Raw genomic sequence first — 8,937 nt, forward strand, 5'->3', positions numbered from 1 at the left:
AAAAAATACTTCATCTAGACACAAAGCCAGTGAGTCCCTCTTCTGCAGTTGGTTGAACTTCTGCACAGGGGAAAAAAAATTAAGGAAAAATACGTGGTATCCCCAAGGGCACAGCACTGCTTTTACCAGTACTAGAAGCAAGTATCTAATGGTCTCATTATCTACAGGCTTTATCTCCATCCCTTCTCATTAAACTGGTCCATTTTGATCCAAGTTCTTCCTGCCACCAAAGAGCTTGCCTGGAGCCAACATTGCTTGTGCCACAGGCAGTGTTCCTCTCCCTGCTGGTACCAACGGCTAGACTATCTAGAGAAGCGGCCACAACTCTGCCATCATTAAGCTCCTTCTTATCCTTGGCCTCCTTCATTTATCCACAAAACTGTGCCACGTTTCGCCTTTGTCACYCTCGTATCTACTTCCTCCACTGCTTTCTATCATATGTGCTCCCTCCTTCTCTCTTAGCTTGTGTGCTTGCTCTTTCTCTTCCTTTTACCCCTCTGAACCAACCCTTCCTCACCTCCCTCTTGCCTCAGCACTTACCCATGAAGGATACCAATTATGGAGTTACAAGTAATAGCTGAAATATAAATATATTTTAGCCATGAATGCTCTCTTTAAAAACTAAGGATTTATTGATTTTGTGTGTGTCTTTTTTTCTTCTGCAACATTCCCGGTAAACCCAGAAGGTTCTGTGAAATGGATGCTAATAGTTTTCATTTACTTCAGGAATGACTTTTTTATGAAAGGAAACATTTCAATGTCCTCTTGCTGCYCTCTGCACATACACTTCTCACCCCTCTTCCCCTGCACACATAAGTGTATGCTGCTTTTTTGATTTCTCTCTCATTTTCCACTCCATGCCCACAAGTGCAGGMCAGGAGCTCTGCTTCCTGGGCAGATGCTTCTCTTGTGACGGGAACAGCCTGAAGCACATGAAGAGCTCGGTGGCAGTCCCCAAGGCACACGGGAGCTGTGCAGGAGAGGGGTCGGGATACCAGGAGTGGCCTCTGGTGCCCACTGTCCTCTATCCCAAAGCAGAGCAGACAGGACCAGGGCCCCAGGGTGTACRACTGCCTGTTTCTCTGCCTGTGATCCTTCATACAGCTCCATAGCTGCTCCCTGTGCAGGGATTAACTCACGGTGGCAGGGAAAAGTCTCCAGTCTCAACCCACCCATATTAATAATTCAGGAGCTTCCCCTTCCTCTTAAAGTAGAAAGCAGCTGTCTTGGATGTCTGCAGCGCCCGGTGCTTTGAATGCAGATGTGGCAGTGCTCTCCACCCCTGTTGCTCAGCTGCTGTTTCTGTTACATCTTTCAGCATTATTTATAACCTGGTTGTTTTGCTTTCTAGCCCCTTCCAGGAGCAGACTCCAAGCTTTCGTCTTGGAGCAGCTCCAAAGGCAGCAGTGAGTTTTTCTTCCTCCCTTTCTGCACCTGCAGCTTCACAGGGTTTTTATGGAGAGCTCGGCTAACCCTTTCCGTGCCATACTGAGGCTGAAGAAACTATTATTCTCTTCCTCCACATTTCTTCTCCACAGGGAAAGACACCACCTGTGTGACCCCACAAAAGAGATGTGGAAATGATCCCACCTACAGTTCTTGTTTGTTTCATAGAAATATTAGATTTGAGTGTAACATGATGAATGCCCATGGGCAGGACCAGCAGCAGAGGACTTGCTGCTTTCAGCGTGGACAGAGGTCACCTTTACATTGCAAAAGCTCCTCTGTGCATTTGGTGAAGCTCCTCTGGATCTCCGAGCCCTTTGGGCAAATGGCATAAGGTTTCTGCAGGGCTTTTCAGGCCTGGACTTCAGGGACCATTGYGGAGTAAAACCCAGCTGCAGAGGACATGGAAACCAGACACCTTGGAAGTCATTCTGGAAGCGTGTCACATCGGCTGCTCCACTCCACCTCGGAGCCACATGAAATGCAACGGGGGATGGAATGGATGGCCAGGATGGCCCGGGGCGGCCGAGGCTGCGCACACGGTGGTGGGCAGGGTGACCTCTGGCATGTCCCTATCACCCAGGCGCGGGACGCGCCGCCTGGAGCCAAGGCCGCCCCCGCGCTGGGCCTGGAGCCGCCTCCGGCCTGGGCAGGGAGTCGCTGTGGGAATGGCCGGCACCTCCCTGACACAGCTGCTCCGCACATGGAGGAGGGAAAAGTCACCTCCCACCCGCACCAAGTGCCAGGCGGCCTGTTGCTACCCAGGGCTATGGCGGGAGCAAAGACGTGAGACACCCCCGGCACGCGAGCGTCTCGCTGAACTCGCCCCATCGGGAGGCCCCATGCTCAGCACGTGCCGCTCTCTGCTCATTGGTAGCATCAACAGGGTGTATATGATAAAGATATAAATAAAAATAAATAAATAAATATAAAAATAAAGAACCAAAACCAAGCTGATCACCGGGCATGACCGGGGTTACAGTTTCTTCAGACTACCTAAAGGAGCCCCTGATTGCATTTATTTACCTATTCCAGCTGTGGATGCTGTGAGGAGTTAGGATACGTTTAATTCCAGGTGAAAAGCTGGAGGCAGTGCTACACGCATGAGCAAATCCCTACGGAAGAGTGGCAGAAAAGATTCACTCCCAGTAGGAAGGCAGACATTCATCTTAATATCTTTTCTGTCACCTRCAGCTGCAGATATGTCATTTTGTTGCTCTTCCTCCTCCCTCTCAAATCATCAGTTTTACCTCTATGAAAATGCAGGAAAATAGATTTTATTTCCCACTCTCCAATACATTCACTTCAGGACATCAGTCCATAGGTGAGTGAAGATTAACAGCAGGCTTTCAAATTCTCTCACACTTCTCCAGGTTTTTGTGTTTATGAGGCAAAAAGGTTAATTTTATCAATAGAAAAGCTTGGTGTTTTGAGGGCTTATATTTCCTCTGCGCAAGGTAAGGTCCACATGGAGGGTCCAAGTACCTCCAAGAAGACACATCATAAGCACCACAGCTAAACTTCTTCCTAGGGAGGAAGAAGAGCCTCAAAGATGCCTCTTGGAGACCAGGAAAGTACGTGTTTTTCCTGTGTCCTTGGACAAAAGTGGATGCCCAGATTATGAGTCTTAAATACAGGAGCAGCTCCCACTGATGATTTACTCTGAATTGATTAATGGTATCAGATGGAGCTTGCTGCTGGGAAATCAGTATTAAATCTTCCCTAATAAGAAAGCAAGTTTATATTCTGAAAAAGTAATAATCTAAGCAATAGCATTTCTGAGTTTCTAGACATACCACCGTTAGCTGGTAAAACACTATGATTTTGTGTCATACATTGGCCTAGTATGTTCACTTTTTTACTTATGAATGATATTGCTATAAAATGGTGCTTTCTTTGTAAAACTTGAGAAATTCATGAAAATTAAAACAGCAGCAACAAAACAAAGCCACATGCACACAAAAACAATGCAAAACACAAAACCTTAAAAACAACCACATTCCTAGAGCTATTATTGGAAAAGTTGTCACATTTGTGTGAAACTCCGGGAGGGAATGTGTGCAGGCAGTCTGCTCAGCATAAACCACAAACATTAATGGCAGTGCTAGATTAAATGCAATCATACATTCCAAAGGGGAGATACAGCACAAATCAAATTACACAGCCTATTAGTGTGTTTGGACACTCAGAAGGAGACGATGCCAGGGAAGTGCTTTTCCACAGAGTGTACCGAAACCACAACTGAGCGGCCAGCAGCTGCAAAACACAAGCACAGCAGGGGAAAGGAATAWAACCTCCCTCTGCAGAGACTGCAGCCACAGCCGGGTCCTGCAGCTTCTGCAAGGAGCAACCTGCGAGGATGGACTCGGGCTCTGCTGCTGCTCAGAGCTCTTCCCAAGTCTCATCAGCATCATCCTTGGTGCAGTCTGCATGGGCAGCAAGCAGCTCTGTATCCAAAACGTGAGCAGCCCTGAAGAACAGGGATATCATCTCTGAAACTGCCTTACTGAGGGAATGAGCATTCCGTAGGCTTCTGCCCCCTCTCATTTTTCATATAATAGGAAAATCTGGCTGCAAAATGAAACCACTGCCTTTCCCTACAGTAGAGAGGAGACTTATTCCAATGGGAGTGCCTGAATTTCATGAAATAACAAGCGAGGGAATACCTGCAATGTAAGCATGCTCCCTTCACACATTTCCTGCATATGTGGTTGCACTCCTCAATTTTTCCTTCCCCTAGCATTGATTTATCGAGTAATGAAGTCCTGATGATAAAGAAGGCCCTACCTATCACATCCACTATCAATGCCTTCCAGACATGTAAGATAACCTTTATTGACTCAATACAAAGGGTATCACACAGGCGACATGTTCAGAGCGTGGGGTTAACCTTAACCCCCTCCCGGGTGCTGCTGGCCTTGGGGATGGACACTGTCACATGCTGCCTGCTCTGCTGCACRGCAATACCCGAGGCCAACCCTCGGTGTTTTAGCCACATAGGAAAGCATTGATTAAAGCTACAGAAAGTCAAAGCTAATGAAAAAATCTCTTTCTTCTTAATCATCTGCTCTATCAGAGGCCTGCAGGGAAAAAAAATAGGCTTCTTTTGGAGATATTATTAGGTATTATGTGTTTTGCTTTTCTTCAAGAATSTGAAATGATTGGCTTGTCTTTGGGGGAACAGGTGCTCTAAGGTYTCAAATCTTATATTAATTAGCTCTTGCTGTCCAGTTAATTGCATACATCTATTCCTATAGGCGAGCTGGGGAATTATGGTTTACAGAACTGCAAAGCCTTTTATAATCAACTTTCCAGGGGTCAAATGTCTGCAAGAAATAAAAAAAATCTGGCACGCGGCAAATATCTAACAGGGCCTGGCACTGCTCGCTCCYGGACACAAGCTCAAAGAAATGAAGACTCAGAACAGGCACTGCGTGACTTTTGTTAATGAACTTGAAACAAATCAATGAGATCCTGACACCACAAATTTGCGCTTCTGTGGAGGCAGTGAAATTATTCCATTTGCATCCTCTGTTGAAGAGCTGCAGTCTCTAGCCGGTCTCCAAGAAAACCTTGCCATAGCTGGGTAGGAACCAGAAACCAGGTGAGTTGTGCCTGAGTTTTGAGTTGGATGAAAATTATTTCTCTCTGCTGGGCAGACAGGAGCTACCGAATTTAATTATTTCAACCCACAACCATAATCTCTTTTTTGCACATAAATTTGTCCTTGCTTCACAGGAGAGAGAGGAGACATGAAAAGCAAACAGCAAAGTTTGGAACTACTCTCAGACRGCTAAAAGAGCTCATGCAGAGGTCAGCTGAACCTTACCCAGTGCAAAGAGGACTGCTATTAAATGTGTGAATATATTCAACACATTTGCATAGGAAACCTGGTTATTTATGGTCACCACCCTGCAAGGACTAGTGCTCACCCAGGTCAGAGGGGCCTGAAGCTGCAAAAACTCTTCTTCCCGCAGGGTCTCAGTGAGAGTGACCCCGCAGAACGGCTCTGCCAGCTTCCAAAGCCAAAAGCAAGAGCGTTAATGATGCATTAGTGCACCAAAGATGTTGCTTCAGGATTCAAAGCTGCACTCCAGCCACGCCAGAGAACCACAGGAGGTTTGTGCTGAATACTGAGGCTACACAAGTGTTTTGCTTTTAAAAGCAAACTCACTTTCTCAATCTTTTTTGCTGTTTGTCAGTCGTTGGTAGAGAGCTTGGGAAATTACTTTTTTGTTTTGTTTTGTTTTGTTTTTCTAATTGGTGATGGAGCTGAAAACCTGTGAGAAAATTTGCTTCAGGCCAAGCCTGACTATTTAGTGTTCTACTGAAAACTAGCTCAGAGAGTGGTCATCAGTGGCACTGAGTCCAGTTGGAGGCCTGTAGTTAGTGGTGTCCCCCATGGATCAGTCCTCAGTCCGGTCCTGTTCAATTTATTTATCAACGACCTGGATGAAGGGCTGGAGTTCTCCCTCAGCAAGTTTGCTGATGATACCAAACTGGGTGGAGTAGCTGATAGCCCTGAGGTCTGGGCTGCCATCCAGAGGGACCTGGACAGACTGGAAGACTGGGCAACGAGAAACCTCATGAAGTTCAACAAGGGCAAGTGCAGGGTGCTGCACTTGGGGAGGAATAACCCCGGATACCAGTACAGATTAGGGGTTGACCTGCTGGAGAGCAGCCCCGCAGAGAGGGACCTGGGCGTCGTGGTGGATGACAAGATGACCATGAGGCAGCAGTGTGCCCTGGTGGCCAAGAAGGCCAACGGGATCCTGGGGTGCATTAAGAAGAGCGTCTCCAGCAGGTGGAGGGAAGTGATCGTCCCCCTATACACAGCCCTGGTGAGGCCACATCTGGAGTACTGCGTCCAGTTCTGGGCTCCCCAGGACAAGAGGGATGTGAGCTGCTGGAGAGAGTCCAGCGCAGGGCTACCAGGATGATCAGGGGCCTGGAACATCTGCCCTAGGAGCAAAGGCTGAGAGAGCTGGGCCTGTTCAGCCTGGAGAAGAGGAGGCTGAGGGGGGACCTGATCAGCGTGTATAAATACCTCAAGGGAGGCAGTGAGGAGGAGGGGGCCGGCCTCTTTTCAGTGGTGGCCAGCGATAAGGCTAGAGGAAACGGCCACAAGCTGAGGCACCAAAAGTTCCACAGGAACTTGAGAAAACACTTTGTGACAGTGAGGGTGCCAGAGCCCTGGCACAGGCTGCCCAGGGAGGTTGTGGAGTCTCCTTCTTTGGAGATCTTTAAAACCCGCTTGGAYGCAGCCCTGTGCCACGTGCTCTAGGTGACCCTGCGTGAGCAGGGGGGTTGGACTCGATGACCTCTGAGGTCCCTTCCAACCTTAAGGATTCTATGATTCTATGAAAAGAAAAAAAAAAATAGAAAAGTGTGTTTTAAGTGTTTTTTCTCTTTAAAACTATTTTTTCAGTAACCTTATCATCAGCAACATTTCTTCCCTCTTCTGCTCTGTTGCCTGCTAATTAATAGCAATGAGAAATTTCTAGTGTTACAGACTAGAAAAGGATATTTTAATTGCTGTCATCACTGTTAATAGGTGAATTTCACAAGTCCCTATTATTCCCACAGACCTTCTCAAGAAAAAAAAAAGTTACTCTGTCTTGCAGACAGAAAACATGACCAGAAAACCCAAGAACTCGCTTGCTGTGGCCATGCAGGACATCCAAAGCTGCATTTGCTCTACCAAGAAGTAAGGAGGAGCCCAGAAGGAGCACAGCTGTAAACTCCGATATCTCATGCTGAAGCCCTGAGTCCACAATACTTGTGGTGGGTCAGAGCCCCCCGGTGGGTAACCCTCGCTCTTGTTTTACTTGTAGCCTAAAGTACAAGAGACGGCTCACAGGTAGACAAGAGGTATATGGCAGAATGCTATTAAAATCAYTCAGGCATCCAGTTGATGCATTTTCCTCACTTGTTCAGGGTTAACCTCACCATCTGGTCTGGAATCAGGAAGACATTTTTCTCCAGAACAGTGTGAAATAAGCATCATTTATTTCCTGGCCAATTGCTTTTAGTTTCTTTGTTTTCTAGTCTTTTTCTGTTGCTTTTTATGTTCTACTTCCTGGACAATCTGGGAGTTTTTTTCCAACTAAAAACTTGCTTTTGCAAGACTTAGGATATAGGAAATGGCCTCAGGTGTCCCATGGCACACTGCATGGGGAAGGTTTTGATTTCTCACCACATACCTTAAGTTAGTTTTACAGCTGATGAGGAAAGACCAATATGTGTAACAGATGTTTGGTGTTTCCTTCAAAAATGAAGTTCCTAAAACACAGTATGTGACCCAGAGGGAGGGCTCTTGATTACACAATTGGTCCTTTGTGGTCCTATAAGGCAGTATTCATTATGCACAATTTAGTACTAAACACACAGTTTTGGGCTTGACCCTCTGTCTGCAGTAAGCAAAGGCAAAACCCAAGATCCAAATGGTGATGAACTGTGGTCAACACCAGCATTGGACAGCATGTCTGCACCACAGTACAGGCTCTTGGCTTTCACTTAGTTGCACATAGACTTTATTCTTCAAGCACAACTGCATCACATGCTTCCCCTGAGAGATACTTGCACAGTTTCAAGACAGGCAATGAGGGCTATTGACTATGACTAAGAATACAGGGTTACAAGAGTTGTGCAAAAAAGACCTATTTCATTACATTTCTTTCTGCATCTGCCAATAGCAGATTATGCCAAAGTATTGCAAGCACTTTCTGCACATGCATAATTCAAAACATGCACTTTTTTATTATAACTTTTGCATGGAGAAAACAGACACTGGCAAGATGTACTATGTAAACAAAACATGGAGAAATCATCAATATGAACAAAATGATAATATCAGGCATTAACAGTGCCACCAAAGTTGATTGATATGCCTTAATAATGTCTTTCTACTTTCCTAGAGGAGAAAGAACAAAATAGAAGTAAGACTTCCTACTATTGGATKGTATTTTGCAACTTCATTTTTCTTTTCAATCACATCCAAGGCAGGGATTTTGTACTGAGAGTGTAATCTTCTTTTAAAGAACTCCTAGTGTGCTTCTCTTTATGAACTGACATTAGCTGTTATTAAAATATATATTTATTTACATGGAATTGAAAACACTCTTGTTTCATTTGGCTTCTGCAAGGCTATGGTAATACTAAATGTATCAGGTCACTGCGCTCTTTGGATCATATTATCTCCTTTTACATTCTGCTTGCAAATATTAGAATAGATTAGAAAAAACTATATTTTAAAACACAGCAAAACACGAAGTACTTCAAAATAAAATCACTGTTTTCCAGCTGGTTTTTTTTTTTTTCCCCTTTTTAAATGAGTTTTGCCTAAGGGTTTGATTTCATAAAAGCTAGATAGGCACACAGCAGTTTTTGACGTCTAGAGTTTTTTATTGCAGGGATCAAGATTATAAAGGTGGCTGGAGATTTCCAGGTAGAGAGCTTTTGTTCCTAAGACAAAGCCAAAACTGTTCAAGA

Source organism: Nothoprocta perdicaria, unplaced genomic scaffold (genome assembly GCF_003342845.1).
Source record: "Nothoprocta perdicaria isolate Ctin4 unplaced genomic scaffold, notPer1 scaffold_51, whole genome shotgun sequence".
NCBI lineage: Eukaryota > Metazoa > Chordata > Aves > Tinamiformes > Tinamidae > Nothoprocta > Nothoprocta perdicaria.